Here is a 19,270-nt window from a genome sequence, read left to right on the forward strand (position 1 = left end):
TATGGTTTAACCCTTGACTTGAGCCCCCCACTCACTGAGAAAATTCTACCTTCCTCCTTTTATCTTACATTTGATGAGCCCTAATCATAAGTGCACTGCATATTGAAATCAATAACAGAAGGTTAGTTTAACTCAATATAGCCTCACTTATCCTCATGAACTCAAAAGGAATAATAAAATCAAAGTATATTAAAACAACCATCACCTGGGCTATATATCTGTGACTCCTCTCAGACTTAGGCTACCATAACCACTCTGTAGGCATGCATACTCCAAACCAGGAATTTTTGGACAGAGGAGTTCCTGGACAGCTACTTCCTGACAGCTGCTCCCACAAAGATCTAGTCAATGTTCCCAGTTCTAGCATTAACAACCATTCTTCCCATCCCCCACCTGCTTTTCCACTCCTGTCCTCCTCCAGGGTCCATGAGGGATCACAAGGAAATGGGATCATCTCCTGATTCCACTGTTTTCTCAACTACAATTCTGTCAGTGGCAAAAACCAAACAACCAAACAGAAACCTTCTGATTCTTCCCCCTGACTGTTTCTCAGCATGGCTGGCTCAACTGCTAAACTGTTTAAGTTTTTGATCAATCACTGAAGTCTGTTCATCAGTAATGGAATAGTAGAGAGGAGTCCAGGGCAGACCAGAGAGATTCCTCTAGTCTCCATTGGCATCTTTTCTTCCCTTTACTTCTCCTCCAATGTTTACTTTGCACTAACCCCTGGCATCTCACACCATCTCTGCTCTAGGCTGATTTTTGGCTCTTTCCATTTGGTTTCATTTTTCTGGGTGGGTTCAACCTATAGATGGCAACAACTTGTCAAGCGGAACAAAGATATAACCTTTGTACATGGGAACGTCTTCTTTGCCCTTATCCTGTTCTGTCCTATATCAGATTCATTTGCACGTATCTTGGATGCCCCTCTGCCATTAGGTTTTAAGTTACGTGGGAACAACAGGTTATTAACTTTTTCTTCTTTGTGTCATCAGTGTCTAATACAGTGTCTTACACATAGTAGATACTTATTAGATGTTTTAAAATTTTATTTCTCTATGACTTTGCTCAGGCTATTTCCCATGCCTGGGATTGATGTTTCCCTGACTTTTTCCTTACCCAAATCCTGTCCATCCTTCAAGGCCTAGCTTGGGCCCCACCTCCTACAAAAAATATTTCCCGACCACTCACTGATCTCTCCCTTTTCTGAATTCCAATACCATAATCACAAAATTTAGCACTTGATTCTAGCCTGTCCTATATTGTTCTGTTTCCTGTGTTTTAGTCTCATTTCCCTTTTGAGACTCTAGTTAAGCTACTTGATAGCAGGGGCCATATTTCATACATCATTTTATACCCCACATTGCCTAGTGTAAAGTGGGGCATGTAGGAGGCACTCAGTGAAGGCTGAGAGATTGATAGTTTATGACCCAAAATCGACTTCTGTCTATAATCAAGTTGTTTTTCAGCCATGTTTGACTCTTCGTGACCCTATTTGGGGTTTTCTTTGGCAAGGATGCTGGATTGGTTTGCCATTTCCTTCTCCAGCTCATTTTACAGATGAGGAAACTGAGGAAAAGAAGGTTAAGTGACTTGCCCAGGGTCACACAGCTAGTAAGTGTCTGAGGCCGGATTTGAACTCAGGAAGATGAGTCTTCCTGACTCCAGGCCCGGTGCTCTATCCACCCAGCCGCCCTGCTGTCTTTAAACCTTCTTTAACTTTGTGGGGAGCAGGCCTAAGAGTCTAGAAGACCAGGAGTTCAAGTCCTCCTCTGACATACACTATCAGAATGACCCTGGGCAAGACATTTAACTCTCAACGCCCCAGTCACAACCAACCCTCTGTGAGTTGCCAAACAGGTACCTATCTGCTTTAGTGGCAGCAATTTCCTCCAGAGAGATTCTCTAAATTAAAGAAATCACATATCCAAATATAAGTAGATAGATAGAGAAATGGATGAATGAATGAATGAATGAAATCTTTGCATTTTCACCATGAGCAGAGAAACAGACTTGCAGATAGGAGCTGGAGAGCTTTGCTGTTTCCAGGTGGAGCACCAAAAGAGTCCCTGCTTATCTTGGCCATCATGAAATAGAGTTGAAATTTTTGGGGGGGATGGGGGTTAGATTCCTAAGCAGTCTGTGCTGTAGCTTGAACAGGGTGGGGAAGATGAAATTGTGTTTGGATTAATCTCCTGGTGAACATTCTGTGGGAACATTATGCCTTTTAGAGCCATTCATCGCAATCATCATCAAAATTATCATGATAACAATTGCATTTTCTCTCTCAAAGGGCTTTCAAAGCTATTATCTTATCTGAGCTTCAGTACACCCCAGTGAGATGGGCAGGACAGCCATTCATTTTTATCCTCATTCTGCTAATGAGAAGCTTGAGTATCACGGAAGGGAAGTGACATGCTAAAGACAGCCCAGTGATTTAGTGGCAGAGCTGAGATTAGAACTCAGGTCTTTGGATTTCCAGTCCATTTTGTTAAGCAACTATCTAAACTGGATTCTTTTTTTTTTCTTTTCTTTCTTTTCTTTTTTTTTTTTTTTTAGGCAATAGGGTTAAGTGACTTGCCCAGGGTCACACAGCTCGTAAGTGTCAAGTGTTTCGGTCTGATGCCGGATTTGAACTCAGGTCCTCCTGACTTCAGGGCCGGTGCTCTATCCGCTGCTCCACCTAGTTACCCCCTAAACTGGATTCTTTAAGAGGCAATTCACCACAGTCACTGTCCCCAGCCCTTTAAGATGTAAGAGGTCACATTGGCCTGAACAAATATATGGAGTATACAAAGGCACAAGACAATAACTAGTAAATAAAACTCCAATAGACAATATTCATAGATGAAAGAAACCTGGTCATCTACCTTCCTTGTTTTACAAATAATAAAACTGAGACCTGGAGAGAGGGAGTAACTTGCCCGGCGGTCACACCAGTAGCAACTTCAACTATGCATTTAGTACCTTGGGCAAATCACATTTTTTTCTCGGGGCCTCTTTTTTTTTTATCTGTAAAATGAGTGGGTTGGACTGAGGTCCTTAAATCTAGGACCATATGTCCCTAAGTGTCATTTGAGCTGCATATTGCCGTGGAAGTAGACATGAAGATCTTACCCTGTCCCCTACCTTACAGATAAGGAAACTGAGGCTCAGAAAAGTGGACATGCCCAAGGTTAAGAGAAGAGCCAAGACTAAAACCTAGGTCTCTTGACTTTCCTAGGCACTGAAGTTGCCACTACGTGTACCAAGGCAAAGAGATGGGTAAAGAGGGTCTCCAGAGAACTAACTGGGAGGAAAAGTGAGATTGAGAAAACCAGCATCTATTTTCCAATCAGCCCAGTAACTAAGGGCAGGGTTAGGAGGTTTCCTCCCTTCATGATGGGATAAAAATCTTTTTATAGAATCTAGATTCTAGTGGATGTTTCTTTGAACTATATTCTTTATGAACTTATTTTCACTGATTTCAGTAGTTACTGAGGGGGAAGAAAAAGATATGAAGCCAATCCCCCTCTATCTCCCAGGCAGGAGACCCCCTGTCAGGGGAGGATCCCAAATCTCTCTGCTGGTAGGGGTGGGTCCCACAGTGACCCCGATCCCTAGACGTTGCTTCCTTTAACATAATTTGGAAGTTTTCCTTTCCAGAATCCTGGGAATTCCCCAGGGAAAACATTGGGGACAACTTCTATCCTTTTGAACACCAGACTGCCAGGGCCTGAGGTCACTTCTAGTAGATGGATCCTAAAAAGAAGAGACTTCATTTGGCTTTCCGAAACTTCTTGTACTTCTCTCCAAGGAGCTAGTGGACCAGATTGAGTGCTGGTAATCCTGATCTTCTCTTATGTTCCAGACTCCAGAAGCTCCTGGAAAGGAAAACCCTGGTATAACTGAATGGGGTAAGATGAAAGAAGACACACATTTGCCTTGCCTTTTTTTTTTTTAAAGGCAGTGTGATACATGGCACACTTCTGGGCCACCTTCAACCCTCAGATCTGGTTTATTTACAACTTTTTCCACACTAAGACTTCAGTTTTCCTGTTGCAGAAGAGATGATAAGAAGGCAATCTTACCAAACCCCACAAGCAAGACATTGATGCTTTCCTGTACTGCATTTGGGCTCTCCCCTTACTTACCTTATTATCATTTATTCAGAATAAAGGCCATTTCCTCAACTTGGCTTCTATAAAAGGGGGAGGGAACTCAAAAGGGGAAGTGGCCTTGTAATAAAGAACAGAACTACATGGGTACTTGCAGGATGTTATAAGATCTAGAACAGGAATTCTTAACCACAATTTGGGGGTTCATGGAAACCTTTAGCAGTCTGATGAAGCCTCGGGACCCCTTCTCAGAATAATGTTTTTAAATAAAGCCTGTGGGATTACAAAGGAAACCAATTATATTAAAATATGGTTACCAATACATTTTAAGAAGAATTAAAAAAAAATACTTGAGGACTCCCAGTTAGGAAGCCCTGATCTCATCACACTGGGAAAATCATCTCTATGGAGGATTTATGAGCAGACTTGGAGAAGACTCACTCAGGAAAGCAGGGATCAGTTGCAGACTGTTCTGTTGGAAGGAATACTTACATGAAATCATTAATCCAGCAGTGGGTGTGGTACCCAGTCCTGCAGTCAGAAAGACCAGAGTTCAAATTTGACCTCAGCTACTTACTAGATAAGTGATCCTGCGCAAGTCACTTAACCCCCTTTGCCTCAATTTCCTCCTCTGTAAAATGAGCTGGAGAAGGAAATGGCAAATCACTCCAGTATCTTTGCCAAGAAAACCCCGTGAACGGTTGGTCCACGGGGTCACAAACAGTGGATATGACTAAACAACAAAAAATGCATATATTCTCCATTGGTTTTAGGATTTGGGAGATGGCCCGTATTTGGTGCCTATTGCACCATATGAGCCATATCCTGTAGTTCAAAGTTCAGTTGTATTTCAGTTCTGTGCTGTCTTACCCCTCCTCTAGCGTTCTTGATCTAAAGCTGAAAGAAACCTCCAAGACCATTTCATTCAATGCTCTTTTAAAAACAAAACAAAAACTTTAAAAATTATTACTTTTGGGGCAGCTAGGTGGCGCAGTGGCTGGAGCACCAGCCCTAGAGTCAGGAGGTCCTGAGTTCAAATCGCACTTCAGACACATAACACTCACTAGCTGTGTGACCCTGGGCAAGTCACTTAATCCCATTGCCTAGACAAAGATAAAATTATTACTTTTTAAAATACACTCCAGTATCTTTGCCAAAAAAAAAAAACACACAAAAATCCAAACGGCGTCACAAAGAGTCACTGGTACAACTGAAAAAAAAAGCTGAACAACAAAGTTAAGGTAAGAGACTTGCGTAAAGTAATGCTGGTAGTGTTGAAGGACTTTGAATTCAGGACCCCTCATTCCAGAGTCAGTACACTTTTCGCTCTACCACACCACAATTTGAGCATGCCTTTTTCTCCCCATCCCCAAGGGCACCAACGGCTGTAAGTCTCTGCTGAGAATTAAGATATGAGCTTAGCTGTAGGTCCTTACTGCCCGCAGGCCAGGAGACACTCTGCAGGTGGGAGCCGGGGCGAAGAGAAAAAGGAAATCACCTCTTGGAGGGGTCTTGCCAGGATAGGGACAGTGTCCCGAAAGGTCAATGCCCAGGCCTTTTGCCTCCCTCCCTCCCAGTCCTGGAGCCGCCTGGAGAAAAAGGGCGAGCTGGACCTTCCCGCTTCCCTGGCCTGCCCGTCCCGGCTCAGCTCCTCCCTCGGCCGGCAGGGGCGGAGACTGACCCGGCTTGAGCAGCCCGACCGGGCTGGGCCAGGTGCCGCGCAGTCTGTCCGGGAGAGGGGAGGTCAGGCTGTGGCAGTAATCGTCGGGAATCGGGGGAGGGGTGTGGACGCCTAAGCAGCCCCAGTCTCCGGCCCATCGCTCTGCTTCCCACCCCAACGCTCCGCAGAGCCCAGGTAAGGGAGCAGCAGCAGGGACACCCTCCTCTCCTCCTGGCCCCTATAGTGCTGGGCTGCGACTCTTTCTGAGCCCGGCTCCGTGTACTCCCCTCTCTTTTCCCACTCTAGTTCTCTGTGACTTGGTTTCCTCCTCTGTCATAAAGCGTTGGAATATATATACGATCTCTAAGATCCCTTCCTACTCTAGCAGTCTAAACTCTTCCGGCGCTCCCCGCCACACGCGCCCTCTCGCCGGCCCACGCGTGTCCCCTCCCCTGACTCCTAGCTGCACACCACCTGTGCCCCCTCTCCTTCTTCACGCGCCTCAGCTCCCTCTACTGCGCCCTGAGCTCCCCTTGCGCCCCTTTCTAACTGCATGGGCTCTTGAAACCTCTGAGTTCTCGCTGCACAGAAACTTACCTATCCCATCTAAGTTCTGTCAATACCCAACTTCTACAATTTACATACCCTTCTCCTTGTCCCTACGCTCAGAGCCCTGTAAAGGCTACAGTGAAGTGCGGCTCTCGGGAGTTCAGAGCCCCCAGTCTTGAAGGCGGAGGTAAAGGAGAGGAAGAAGTGTCACTGACTTTCTTCGAATTCGTTTTATTTATCTCTACCCACCCACCCCCGCCGCCGCCGTCCCCGTTTCCCCTAGCCTTATATCTGACAGAGACAGATGCTATTTCTTAGGCGATGTTCGTGTGTTTGTCATCTGCCTCAGTTCAGTTCAGATAATCCATTAAGAGTCTGTACAAGACTGATAAAGATTTCCCTAGGAATATTGACTAGGAAGTCACTAAACACTGGAGAGGAGGATATCTTGGTTTCCTTCGAGTCTCGGTCCAGAGACAAATTGAAGTTTCAACGGGTTACCCATGGGTTCGTGATTTCTTTGAGAAAACGGACGTTGTAGGGATCAGATAAGTCTCCATTGATAATACCAGACTATAGCTCTTTACGCTTATATACATTATCTCACTTGATCAGAACAACAGCTTTGTCTGGTGGGCAGGGCAAATATTATGATTCCGCTTTGCAGATAAAGAAATTGGGTCCAAAAAAGTCAAGTTTCTTGCACAAGGTCATGCAGCCAGTAAGTAACCAAGTTGCATTACATGGAGTGAATGGCTTTCCCATCCAGGCTGGGGCAGGGGGGATAGGGATAGAGACTGCACCTGTGATTTCCCTGATATAGGGAAGGAAATTTGCCAAAATAATGGCAGCCTCTCTACGACTTTTACAATCTTAAACGGCATTTCCTAGAGCATGAGTCATAGCCAGTATGTGCCAGAGTCTGGACTTAAACTAGATCTTTCTTGAGGTTACTTTCTGTCCTCTATACTTCATATTAAATTGGGGAGGGACAGGGAAAACTTGCTTAAAGAAATGGCCTCTAAGCCATGGAAAAGAGAAGGAAAGGGTAGCCTATAGGGAAGATTCTTGAGCCTTAGATGCAAGTTTTCCAGATTCTGCTTGGTTCCTGTTGCAAGTTTCCTCCCTTTTGTGGGTAGATGTGTCCTTCCTTAGCTCCCCTGCTGGCTTTTCCGGCTTCCTTAAAGTCATAATGAAGATCCCACCTTCGGATCCCCCTTAATTCTAGTGCCTTTCCTCTTTTGATGATTTCCTATTTATCCTCTATAGCTTGTTTGTACATAGTTGCTTTGTTAGATTCTCGGTTTCCCTAGAGCTGAGAGTGTCTTTCGGCTTTCTTTGTCTCCCCAGCACTTAGCACATAATAGGTGCTTAATAAATGCTTACAGACAGACACTTTAAAAATAATGATCTGGAGCTGTGGTTTCTTGGTTTCAGAGAACTCCAAGTGAGGAAATCCCCTCTACTGAGGAAGATCAACAACCTTTCTGCCATTTCCAGTCTTGCAAAGTTGTAGTGAGCCCTGAAAGATTAATTGACTTGTCTAGTCATAGAACCAGTTTATGTTAGAGGCAAGACTTGAACCCAGATCTTCCTGACTCCAAAGTTGGTTCCTCTATCCACACTGCCTCAAAATTTAGAAAGTGCTTTCCTTATAACTCGGGAGGTAGACAATGCAAATATTTACAAAATGGGAAACTGAGGCTCCAAGAGGCTCAGAGTTAAGTATCAGAACCGGACTTAAATTATGGCCTTTTGAATCTATGATTCTATAATAGGTTCATAGGCAGTGCAGAGGAAACAGGGACTTTGATGAAAAATAAGTTTTGTTTTTGATGAAGGGAAGGGAAGAAACACCTACTTATGTGCACTTCGCTAAGAACTTTACAATTACTTTCTCATTTGATCCTCACAATAATCCTCGGAGGTAGTTGCTGTTAATGATCCCCATTTTACAGGTGAGTAAACAGGCAAATAAGTTAAGTGCTCAGGGTCACAGAGCTAATAAGTGCCTGAGACTGAATTTGAACTGAGATCTTCCTGACTCCAGCCCTCTGACTCTACCCACCACCATTACTGAAACTCAGAGAACTGAAATAATTTACCCAAAGTCCATCCAGTTAGTAAGCTCTGGAGTCAGTCTTGAGAATGGTACCAGAGAGGCAAGTGCATTAGTTAGGGACATTTTGCCTTTCCACTTAACTATATCCTGTTGGCCCTTAAGGATGTAATATTTTTTTTTGAACGATTGCAGTTAATAGTCTATACTTCTCAATTCAACAAACCTACTCTGAGTCCAGGTGCTGGAGTCAGAAAGATGGATACAAAATTAGACAGTTTCCAATCTCTGTCTTTTTTTTTTTAGGCAATTGGGGTTAAGTGACTTACCCAGGGTCACACAGCTAGAACAGTCAAATGTTTGGTCTGAGGCCAGATTTGAACTCAGGTCCTCCTGACTACAGGGCCAGTGTCCTATCCACTGTGCCACCTAGCTGCCCCATGGTTTCGATTCTCAAGGAGCTTACAATCTGATGTGTTTTAACATTTCAATGTATTATTTATTTATTTTTAATGTTCTTTTATTTTTAAATACAAGTCCTTCCACACCCTCCCATACCCACTGAGAAGGCAAAGTAATATGATATCAATTAGACATGTGAAATCATGCAAAACGTATTTCAGTATTTTTTAAAAAGTGTGAAAAATCAGGTAGAAAATTTTACTTCAATTTGCACTCAGAGTTCATCAGTTCTCTCTCTGGAGGTGGATAGTATTTTTTTCATCATGAATCATTTGGAATTGTCTTGGATCATTGTATCGATTAGGGTAACCAAGTCTTTCCCAGTTGATCACCGTTAACAACATTGCTGTTACTGTTCATAATGATCTCCCAGTTCTCCTCACTTCATTTTGCATCAGTTCATGTAGTTTTTGCCATGTTTTTCTGAAACCACCCCCCTCATCATTTCTTCTAGCCCAACAGTACTCCATTACAATCATCTTTTAATTTAATCTCTTTTAATCAGGTCTATTTTTGCTTTTGCTCTGTCTGAGATCACGATTGCTACCCCTGACTGCAATCTAATTTAATGCCGTAGGAAGTAGTGGAAGGGCATCATAGACATATACACCATAGACGCAGACAACTTGTTCAGCCATTCCCCAGTCGGTGGACGTCTCCTTGATTTCTGATTCTTTGCCACCACACACACACACAAAACTGCTATAAATATTTTTGTGCATACAGGTCCGTGTCCTTTTTCTCTGATCTCTTTGGGGTACAGACCTAGTAGTGGTATTGCTGAGTCAAAAGATGTACATAAGGGGCAGCTAGGTGATGCAGTGGATAGAGTACCTGCCCTGGATTCAGGAGGACCTGATTTCAAACCTGGCCTCAGACACGTAACTCTTACTAGCTGTGTGACCCTGGGCAAGTCACTTAACCCCATTGCCTAGCAAAAAACAAACAACAAAAAACCAAAGGGTGTGCATAGTTTTATAGCCTCTTTAAGCATAGTTCCAAATTGTTCTCCAGGATGGTTGGATCAGTTTAATACTCCACCAGCAGTCCATCAGTATACCTATTTTCTCCTCATCTCCTCCAGCATTTGTCATTTCTAATAGGTGTGAAGTGGTACCTCAAGGTTGTTTTAATTTGCATTTCTTTAGTCAATGATAATTTAGAGCATTTTTTCATGTGACTATAGATAGCTTTGATTGCTTTGTCTGAAAACCCCTTGTTCATATCCTTTGACCATTCATCAATTGAGGAATGACTTGTATTCTTACAAATCTGACTTAGTTCTGTACTCAGTATATATTTGAGAAATGAGGTCTTTATCAGAGAAACTTATTGTAAAATTTTTGATATTATTTCATTGTCTGCAATACTTGTTAGCATAATGCACTTTCCCTGATTATTTCTTTTAATCAGGTCTATTTTTGCTTTTGCTTTGTCTGAGATCATGATTGCTACCCTTGACTACAGTCTAATTTAATGTCCTAGGAAGTAGTGGAAGGACATCATAGATTTAGAGCTGGAACGGACTTTGCAGGTCAACCTGCAGTCCGATCTGCTAATTTTTTCAGATGGCTAAACTGAGGTCCGGAAAAGTGAGATGTCTTGCCCAACGTCACAAAGATCATGAATGGCAGAACCAGGCTTTGAACCTAAATCCTTTTCACTCCAAATCTAGGACCCTTTTCATTGTACCGCACTGCCATGTCTTACCTGTTTCTTTGTCTCCCATATACAAGCACCCAGCACTGCTGAGCACTAATATTTCCTGATTCATAATCCTTGTTGATGACCTGAATGATTATCCCCAGGGTAAGAGAAATTGCTAGACCAGTTGTTGCAAGTCTATCTCGTAACATCTATAGTAAATCCAGGACAAAAAGACGGTTGCCTTTGTGGTTTCCTGACAGGTCTACCTGTACCTCTGGTAGGTGATTATCTACCTACCAAGACTGGTAGAGAAGCTAGAGTTTATATTCTGTGCACTCTCGCCTCAGAAGAAATGGGACTGATGAAATTCTTGAAGGAGGCTCTTCAACCAGGTTTATAAGTGACCGCCAGGAAATGCAAAGGGAAGTTCTAGTGGCAAGGTCCTTAGACTGGGCCATCAGACAGTGGCAGAGAGAGATGATGGTGGGGGCAGGGCTGTGAAAGGCAGAGTGAGGTCTCTTTTGGTAAGTGCAGGGAGCCATTGAAGGTGTCAGCCTGAAATGGGACCACTTCTCTCTTGATTGGCTGTGGTTGGTAAATTCAAGAAGCTGCCTTTTAATAACCACTAGCACCTATGGAGTGCTTTTGTTTAGAAAGCATTTTCCTCACATTTGACCTGTGAAGTAAGCAAGTATTATTACCTCCATATTACAGTTGAGGAAACTGATTTAGAGAGGATGAGTGACTTCCCCACAATGGATCATTAAGTGGTAGAGCCAGGATTCAGGTAGGCCTTCTGACTCTTTAAGTCCAATATCTTTCCATTACACCACTCTTAAGTAAAGTACATCATACTTTAAGTACTAAGTACTTAAGTAAAGTACAATGAACGTCATTCAATTAGACTGGAAGAACCCTGCACCTCTCTTTTACTCCATATCTTTAGATAATACAGCCTTGTTGTAATTGCTCCCTTCCATGCACTCAGTGATCCAGCCATGTAACCTATACAACCAGCGCTCCATTCCTCATATCCAGACCTTTGTATTTGCTGTTCCCCATGCCTGGAATGCATTCTCTTTTCACTGTTGCCTCTTGGGATTTCTCATTCTCTTTAAAGCTTAGCTCAAGGGTCACCTGCATGAAGCCTTCCCTGATTCTCATAGCTGAGAACCCACTGCCTCTCTAAACTACCTTGTATTCATTTTGTATATATGTGGTCTTTATTTATACAAAGGGGAAGGGAATAAGCATTTTTATAGTATCCACTATGTACCAGGTCCTGTGCTAAAAGATTTATAAATATTATCTCATTTGATCCTTACAACAACCTTGTGAGGTAGATGCTGTTGTTATTTCCATTTTCCAGTTGAGGAAAGTAAGGCAGACAGAGGTTAAATGACTTGACCAGGGTCACACTGTATGTGCCTGAGGACAAATTTGAACTCAGGTCTTCTGGACTCCAGGCCCAGCACCCTGTTCATTGCATCAACTAGCTTCATTATGGATGAATTGAATGAATGAAGCATTTATTAAGCACTTACTATGTACAAAGCACCATGCTAAGCCCTGGGAATGTAAATAGAAAAATTAGACATTCCCTGCTTTTAGGGAGCTCACCTTCTAATGGAGGAGAAAACTCCCCATTAGAATAGAAGCTCTTTGGGGGCAGGGGCTGGGTCCTTTTTGTGTGAGTATACCCACTGCTTAGCACAATAACTACTCTATAACGCGTATTGAATGATTGATTTATTTACTAATTGAATTTGGACACCGAGCAGTGTCCGTGGGGCTCAGATTTCCACTGCTTTTTCTCATCTTCACTTCTCCTTCTATTCTTTACTCAGAGAAGGCCAACAGGGCAGTTTCCTATTGCCTTTGGTGGAGTCCCAGGCCAGATGGAGTTGGCCCTGCTATGTTGCTGTGGGCCAGTGACCCTCCTCATGGGGCACATAAGGCCAAAGTTGGATTTAATTTGGTATAAGAACCCTTAGAGCAGAGCTAGTTTATTATTTTTTAGGGGGGAGATATGGCATTCATTTTTGTATCTCGCAACATCCACAATAAATCCTACCTGATAGTTGCTTCTCTGGTTTCCCTGAAGGCGTACTTATTCCTAGATTACCTACTTCCCCATACTGGCCTGTCTGCTTGAAATTCTACCTGAAATTCCTTTTAGACTAAGTATGTAGTCGATGCCCTGGGAGCTTCTTGTACATTTTCCCTCTACCCTTCTTGAAAGGATGCCACTAACATAAAGTCCCAACATCTGAGTGGGCATGCATTGACCAGATCCCCATTTTTCTGGGACTGGAGAGACCGGAGCAGCATGGGCAGACTGGGGCCTTGGGAAAACAAACCAAATATTTGTTGAAGAATGATGGCTGATTCTCTGTTCTGCACCATCTCTGCTCCTTCCCCATTAGAGAGTTGTTGGTATTCTCTCCTTGTTGACATCACCTTGTATTTTCTTCTCCAGGTAGATGTTGTTATCCCTTCCCCCAACCCCAGCAGAATGTCAGCACCTCAAGGGAGAGGATCATTTTGGTTCTTGTCTCCCTCACCCAGCTTTCAGTCTTATGAAGGTGGGATAACTGAGCATCCTTGGCTCTCAAAGGAATGAACAGTGGTTGTTTCATCCCTACTTACCTTCAGCATGGTGAGATTTGACCCTTGGGGCTGGATTTTGGAATAAGTAAGTGAGAACAGATGGGGAAAAATGTTTCCATGGTACCAATGTGGTTAAATAAGGTAAGGATTTGCACCCCTGGGGTGTGGCACCTTGGAGACCTAGGGACATTAGGTGTTTTAGTGGCCGGTGGCCTGGTCTGGTGACTCCAGCATCTGGAGTGGCTGCTGACTCAGCTTGAAGTCCCAGGTGGAGGTTAGATGGTGGGGATGGGATTTCAAATGGTCTTTCTGAGACATACTGGGCTCCCAAGTATATGACTCTGGGCAGGTCATTTTACCTTTCTAAGCCTCAGTTTCCTCATCTGTAAAATATGGGTAATAACATTTCTATTACCTGTCTCACAAGGTGGTTGTGAAGAAAATGCTTTGCCATCTGAATGTGAGTTAGTATTAGTGTTTTTTTTTCCTTCCTTTTCCTCTTTATTCTTCACCCACACTTCAGCATTCTTCCTTGACCACAGTAGGTGGATTTAGACTGAACTTAGCTAGCTCTTAATTCCTCAGGGGTAGAAGGGCAGGCCAAGTGGATTCTGTTTCTTCAGCGCAGTTTCCTACCTCCATAGATGAGAAGACCCTCAGACAAATTTTTATTAAAAGCCAGGTGGGAGACTGTGGAAGAAGCACATTGCATATAAAGTCAGATTTTGGAGGGAGCAGCTAGGTGGTACGGTGGATGGAGCTCTGGCCTTGGGGTCAGAAGGACCTGAGTTCAAATCCAGCCTCATACACTTGACACTTACTTAGTTTTATGCCCCTGGGCAAGTCACTTAACCCCAATTGCCTCACCAAAAAAAAAAAGCTAAAAATGAAGTCAGATTTTTTTCACCATATTGGTTGTTTTGCTAAATTGTTTTTTAGGGGAAGGCAGTACTATATTAGGAAATGTAGATAATGTAAAAACCAAAGATATCAAGAAACACTTTTTAAAAATTAAAAGATCCAGGGGCAACTAGGTGGCTCAGTGGATAGAGCACCGACCCTGGATTCAGGAGGACCAGAGTTCAAATCCAGCCTCAGACACATAACACTTACTGGCTGTGTGACCCTGTGCAAGTCACTTAACCCCATTGCCTAGCCCCCCCCCCAAAAATTCAAAGATCCAATGCAACAAGTGAAGTTTATTGACTAAAATGGAATTCAATGTTAGTTGAGGGCTAATAATTCTCTAATATAGTAGTTTCTAATATTTTTAGGATGTGAGGAGAATCCAAGAAGATAGTAGCTATAAATATCCATTGACTGATTAAATGCTTCAATGACTTAGGATTTCATCAACTCACGCCAGTGCAAACCCTGACTTTATAAAAGATCATAGAGATTCTGCGGATAAAAAAATAAGATATCCCTTTAAAAATAGCAAAACGCATAAGAATAAATGTACTTTTTCTTCAATATCATAAATAGCACTTAAAACCAAGAGTGTTATTTTTATTTTTGTCAGAGGAACATTAGAAGTCTTTCTATTAAGATCAAGGGAAAGCAAGGATGTCTGTTTCCTCTGCTTTGATTTGATATAGTTCTAGAAATGTTACCTATAGCAATGTCAAGAAAAAGAAACTGAGGGAATAAGCCTAGGCTGAAAGGAAGCAGATTGTGCCTATTTGTTGAAAATGTGATAGCTACTCAGAGAATTCCAGCAATATGATGAAAAAAAAATTTGAAAAAGTAACTACAGTAATGTAGCAGGTTATAAAAAGGAACCCACAATATACATCGTCCTTTGTGGATATTACTGGTGATAAGCCTCTCTGAAACTCACTAGACTGGTCCTTCCTTGGATGACAAAAACAGTCAGTCATCAGGCCCAAACTTGAAACCTCTCCAGCTTGGTAAGACCTGCCAGAGCTTGACTGAGTAAAATACATGATTATACAAAGCTACTAAGAGCTCAGCAATGCTTGTTAATGAATTTGTATTTTATTCTTTGTAACAGGATCTAAATACATTTGGAAAATTATAGGTGTGAGAGATATTCATTCAGTCCATGGAAGGTCTAGCTGAACAGAAATAAAAATGGCAATTATTGTTATAAATGTTTATAGATGCCTTGCAATAATGTCAATGTCTCCCAGGGGTCCTTGGCCCATAGGTTGGGGTCCACTCCTCCATGATACTATTACCCCCTACCATCTTGGATAATTGAGATAACTGGTTGCCTTTGATTTCCGTAGCCTATTCCTAAACTATTTTGCCACTTAGCTCCACCCTGGTGCTTAATCTCTCAGGTGTCCCCCCACTTCTGAAAGAATTGGGATGGAGAATGAGAAATTTAGGGATGATGTATTATCCCTCGGCTCCTGGGTTGAGGCAAAAATACTCGAGCCACACCCGCTGCAAGGCCTTTCTTGCAGGTAAATAATACAGCTACATTTATGTAACATTTCACCACCACAAAGTGATTTCTGTATGTTACTCCCTGTACCCCCTCCCCACCATTTTACCAGTGAAAAAATTGAAGTCAAGAGAGATTAAATTACTTGACCACTTAGTGTCAGATCTGGAACTCCGAGTCATTTAACAGTTATTTACTGCCTATTGTATTAGACATTGGGATACAATGACAAAAATGAAGCAATCTCTGACCATAAGAAGCTTACCTTATCTATGTATACTGATAAATTAATGCGAGATAATTTGAGGAGAGAAAGAAAGTATTGACCATGGACAGGGGAGAAAGAGGATGAGAGGAGGCTTCCTAGAGGTAGCACCTGAACTGAGCCTGGAAGGAAGATATGGATTCTGAAAGACAAAACGAGAGAGTATGTTCCAGTGATGAGGGACTACCTAGGAAAATACACAAGAGGCTTATGATAGACTATTGAATTTATGGGACAGTTAGTAGACCAAATGGACCATATCATATATACAAAGGGGAATAATATGAAATAAACTAGAAAGGAAAATCAAAGTCAAATTCTGGCAAGCCCTAAATGCCAGACTGGGGAGTTGGTGTTTTATGCTAGATTCAATAGAAAGCACTGAAGTCATTGAATAAGGGAGTGGCATGGTCAGGAATGCACTTTGAAAAGACTATTTCGGCAGTTGTGTGGAGGATGATTTGGAAAGGGAGAGAGACCGAAAGTAAGAAGTTTTTTTTTTCTTTTACAATAATCCAGAAAAAGGTGATGAGGGCCTGAAGTAGGGTATTGGTCATGTGAGTAGAGAGAAGGCGGGTGAGAGATTATGGAGGTAGAATGAATAGGATTTGGCAATTAATTGAATCTAGGGAGAATGAAGAGTTGAGGCTGATGTTCTAAATCTGGGTAGTGAAGAAGATAGTGGTGGATTCAGTAGGAAAAGGGTCAAAATTGGGGCAGGTAATGATTAGGTTAGTTTGGGAGCATGCTGAGTTTGAGACACAGACAAGACATCTCAGTGCAGGTGAATAAGCTGGCAGCTGGTGATGCAAGACTGGTGTTCAAAAAAGAGAATACGACTTGGTATGTGATTTGGGAATCATCTAGGTCAGAAGGTCTGCAAACTATGACCCAACTTTGGCCATGGGTTAAGTACATTGGCAACTAAATCCATGGGCTGAATACACAGGTCCTTAAGATAAGAATGGTTCTTACACTTAAAAAAAATGTTTTATTGTATTTAAAAATATAAAATCATTCTTACAAAAACAGCGAACAGGCTGGATTTGGCTCTGGGGCCATAGTTTATGGAACCCTGATCTAGTTTAGAAATGATAATTGAACTCAAGGGAACATAGGAAATCACCAAGAAAAGTCAGTGAACAAAGCCCAGAATAGAGTTTTGGGGACATTCAGGATTAGGGGATAGGAGATGGAGAATGAGAAAGAGGAGTCAAACAGGAAAGAGGACCAGAAAGTAGTGTCATAGAAGTCAAGAGATCTGTGTGTCAAAAATTGCAGAGAGGTCAAAGGAGAAAAGGCAGCTAGGTGAGCCTGGAATCAGGAAGACTCATCTTTCTGACTTCAAATCTGACCTCAGATATTTACTAGCTATGTGATCCTGGGCAAGTCACTTCACTCTGTTTGCTTCACTTTCCTCGTTTGTAAAATGAGCTGGAGAAGGAAGTGGCAAACCACTCCAGTATCTCTGCAAAAACAAAACAAAACAAAACAAAAAAAAACCAACCCAAATAGGTTGATGAAGAGTCAGACGCAACTGAAAAACAACTGAACAACAACAAAAGAGAAAGAGACTTGCGAGTTAGATCATAGAATCGCAGATAATTGGTAACTTTCAAGAAGTTTCAGTAGAATATTTCAATAGAGTGGTGGGACCAGAAGCCCGACTGCAAAAAGTTGAGCAGTGAGTGGGTTGGGAAAGTAGAGGCAGCCAATGTGGATAATTTCATTTGAGTTTGGCAGGAAAAGGAAGAAGCATATAAGAAAATTGCTTGAGAGGATGGTACAGTCAAGGGAAGTTGGGGAAAGGGGTGGGTTGATTTTAAAAGTAGGGGAGATCTAGGCATGTTTGTAGCCATTGGGAAAGAAGCCAATAGATTGGCAGAGACTTGAAGGTAGGAAAGAAAGAGGGAATGATTGATAAGGTGACAGAGGAAACAGGAAGATATGGGATTGAGGACACAAGTGATTTGCCCTGGCAAGAAGAGGGGCCACCCTTTCCTGTGAGACTGGACCACAATAGGAGAGGATGAGTGAGGTTGTAAAAGTGCAGGGAGGTATGTGGAATAAAAGAGATGAGGGACCTGGCCAAAGATGTCTTGATTTTTCTCAGTAAAGTGGCAGACAAAGTCATCTTCATAAAGAGAGTGGTTTGATGGACTTGAGGAGAATGCAGATTATAAAGCCGGGTTTATTGATTTAAAAAAAAAAAACATCAAAAGCTAAAAGAGACCTTTAAGACGGAGGATAGCATAGTATACTGGAAAGAATGTGGAATTTAGAGTTGGGACAAATCAATACTCTGCCACATGCCCCGTGTGTGAGCTTGGTGGTAAGCAAGTCACGTGACCTCCCTGGGCTTCAGTTCCCTTGCCTGTAAAATGAGAAATTGAGATGAGATGATCTTTAAGTTCTTTCCAGATCAACACAGGATGGTCTTATTCAAGCCTCTGATTTTTTCTTAATTTTTATTGACTTTTTTTTGTTTCTAGATCACTTTAATTTCCCAATATATCCTTCCTCCTACCAGAGAGCCATCACTTATGAAAAAGAATAACAAAAGAGAAAAACAAAAACAATTCAACAAAATCCACCTGTAGCAAAACCAAGTCTGATAATATGTGAAGTATTCCATGCCCATAGTATCCTATGGGATACTTCAAAGAAGGGGAGGTGCATTCTCATGTCTCTTCTTTGGGGCCAAACTGGGTCATTATAATTTCACAGCAATTCAGTTTTGGTGGTGGTGGTGGTGTTCTCTTTTTTTTTTGGTAGTCATTGTGTACATTATTTTCCTGATTTTCCTGGGTTCCCTGATTACTTCACTATGTATTAGTTCATGTAAAATTTCCCAGGCTTCTATTGTCCTTATTAAATATTTCTTTAAAAATATTTTTTATTGATACCTTTTTTTAATATCACCTTTATTTTTTGATATACCACCCTTCTAGACAGCCATTCTTCAAAACAAAGAATAAAAAGGAGGGGGAATCATTTAGCAAAACTAATTAACATATCATATGTAGTGTTATTATATTAATATTATATGTAGTTGTATACCCTTATAGTTCCCCACCTCTGCAAACAAGTAAGGGAGGTGCATTCTCATATCCCCTTTTCAGGGCAAGTAGGTGGCATTGTGAATAGAGCATGGGTCCTGGAGTCAGGAAGCCCTGAGTTCAAATCCAGTGTCAGACATTTACTAGATGTGTGACCATGACCAAGTAACCTAACCTCTGTCTGCCTCAGTTTTCCTCATCTGTAAGATGGAGATAACAATAACACCTACCTCCCAGGGTCTTTGCGAGGATCAAATGAGATAATAATTGTAAAGCACTTAATGCAGTGCCTGGCATATAGTAAACACTATATTAAAGTTAGCTATCATCATCATTATTGTTATTGTGGACAAATTTGGTCATTATCATTTTATAACAGTCAGTTTTAATTTTTGCTGTTGTTATTCTTTCCATTTACATTGTTGGGTTCATTGTGTATGTTTCGTTGG

At 42.0% G+C, this 19,270-nt stretch overlaps 1 protein-coding gene across 5 annotated transcripts in view; it reads left to right on the forward strand.

Annotated features, from left to right (window-relative positions):
• Positions 1-5,811: 5,811 nt before the first annotated feature.
• Positions 5,812-19,270, forward strand: part of KIF23 (kinesin family member 23) — a 136,660-nt gene continuing 123,201 nt past the window's right edge. For all 5 annotated transcript variants that reach the window (XM_027851748.1, XM_027851754.1, XM_027851750.1 and 2 more), the window contains exon 1: positions 5,812-5,952. The gene's annotated coding sequence lies outside the window, so the exon portion shown is untranslated. The remainder of the gene's footprint in view (positions 5,953-19,270) is intronic.

The sequence above is a fragment of the Vombatus ursinus genome, unplaced genomic scaffold (assembly GCF_900497805.2).
Source record: "Vombatus ursinus unplaced genomic scaffold, bare-nosed wombat genome assembly UNPS02009205.1, whole genome shotgun sequence".
In the NCBI taxonomy this organism is placed as follows: Eukaryota; Metazoa; Chordata; class Mammalia; order Diprotodontia; family Vombatidae; genus Vombatus; species Vombatus ursinus.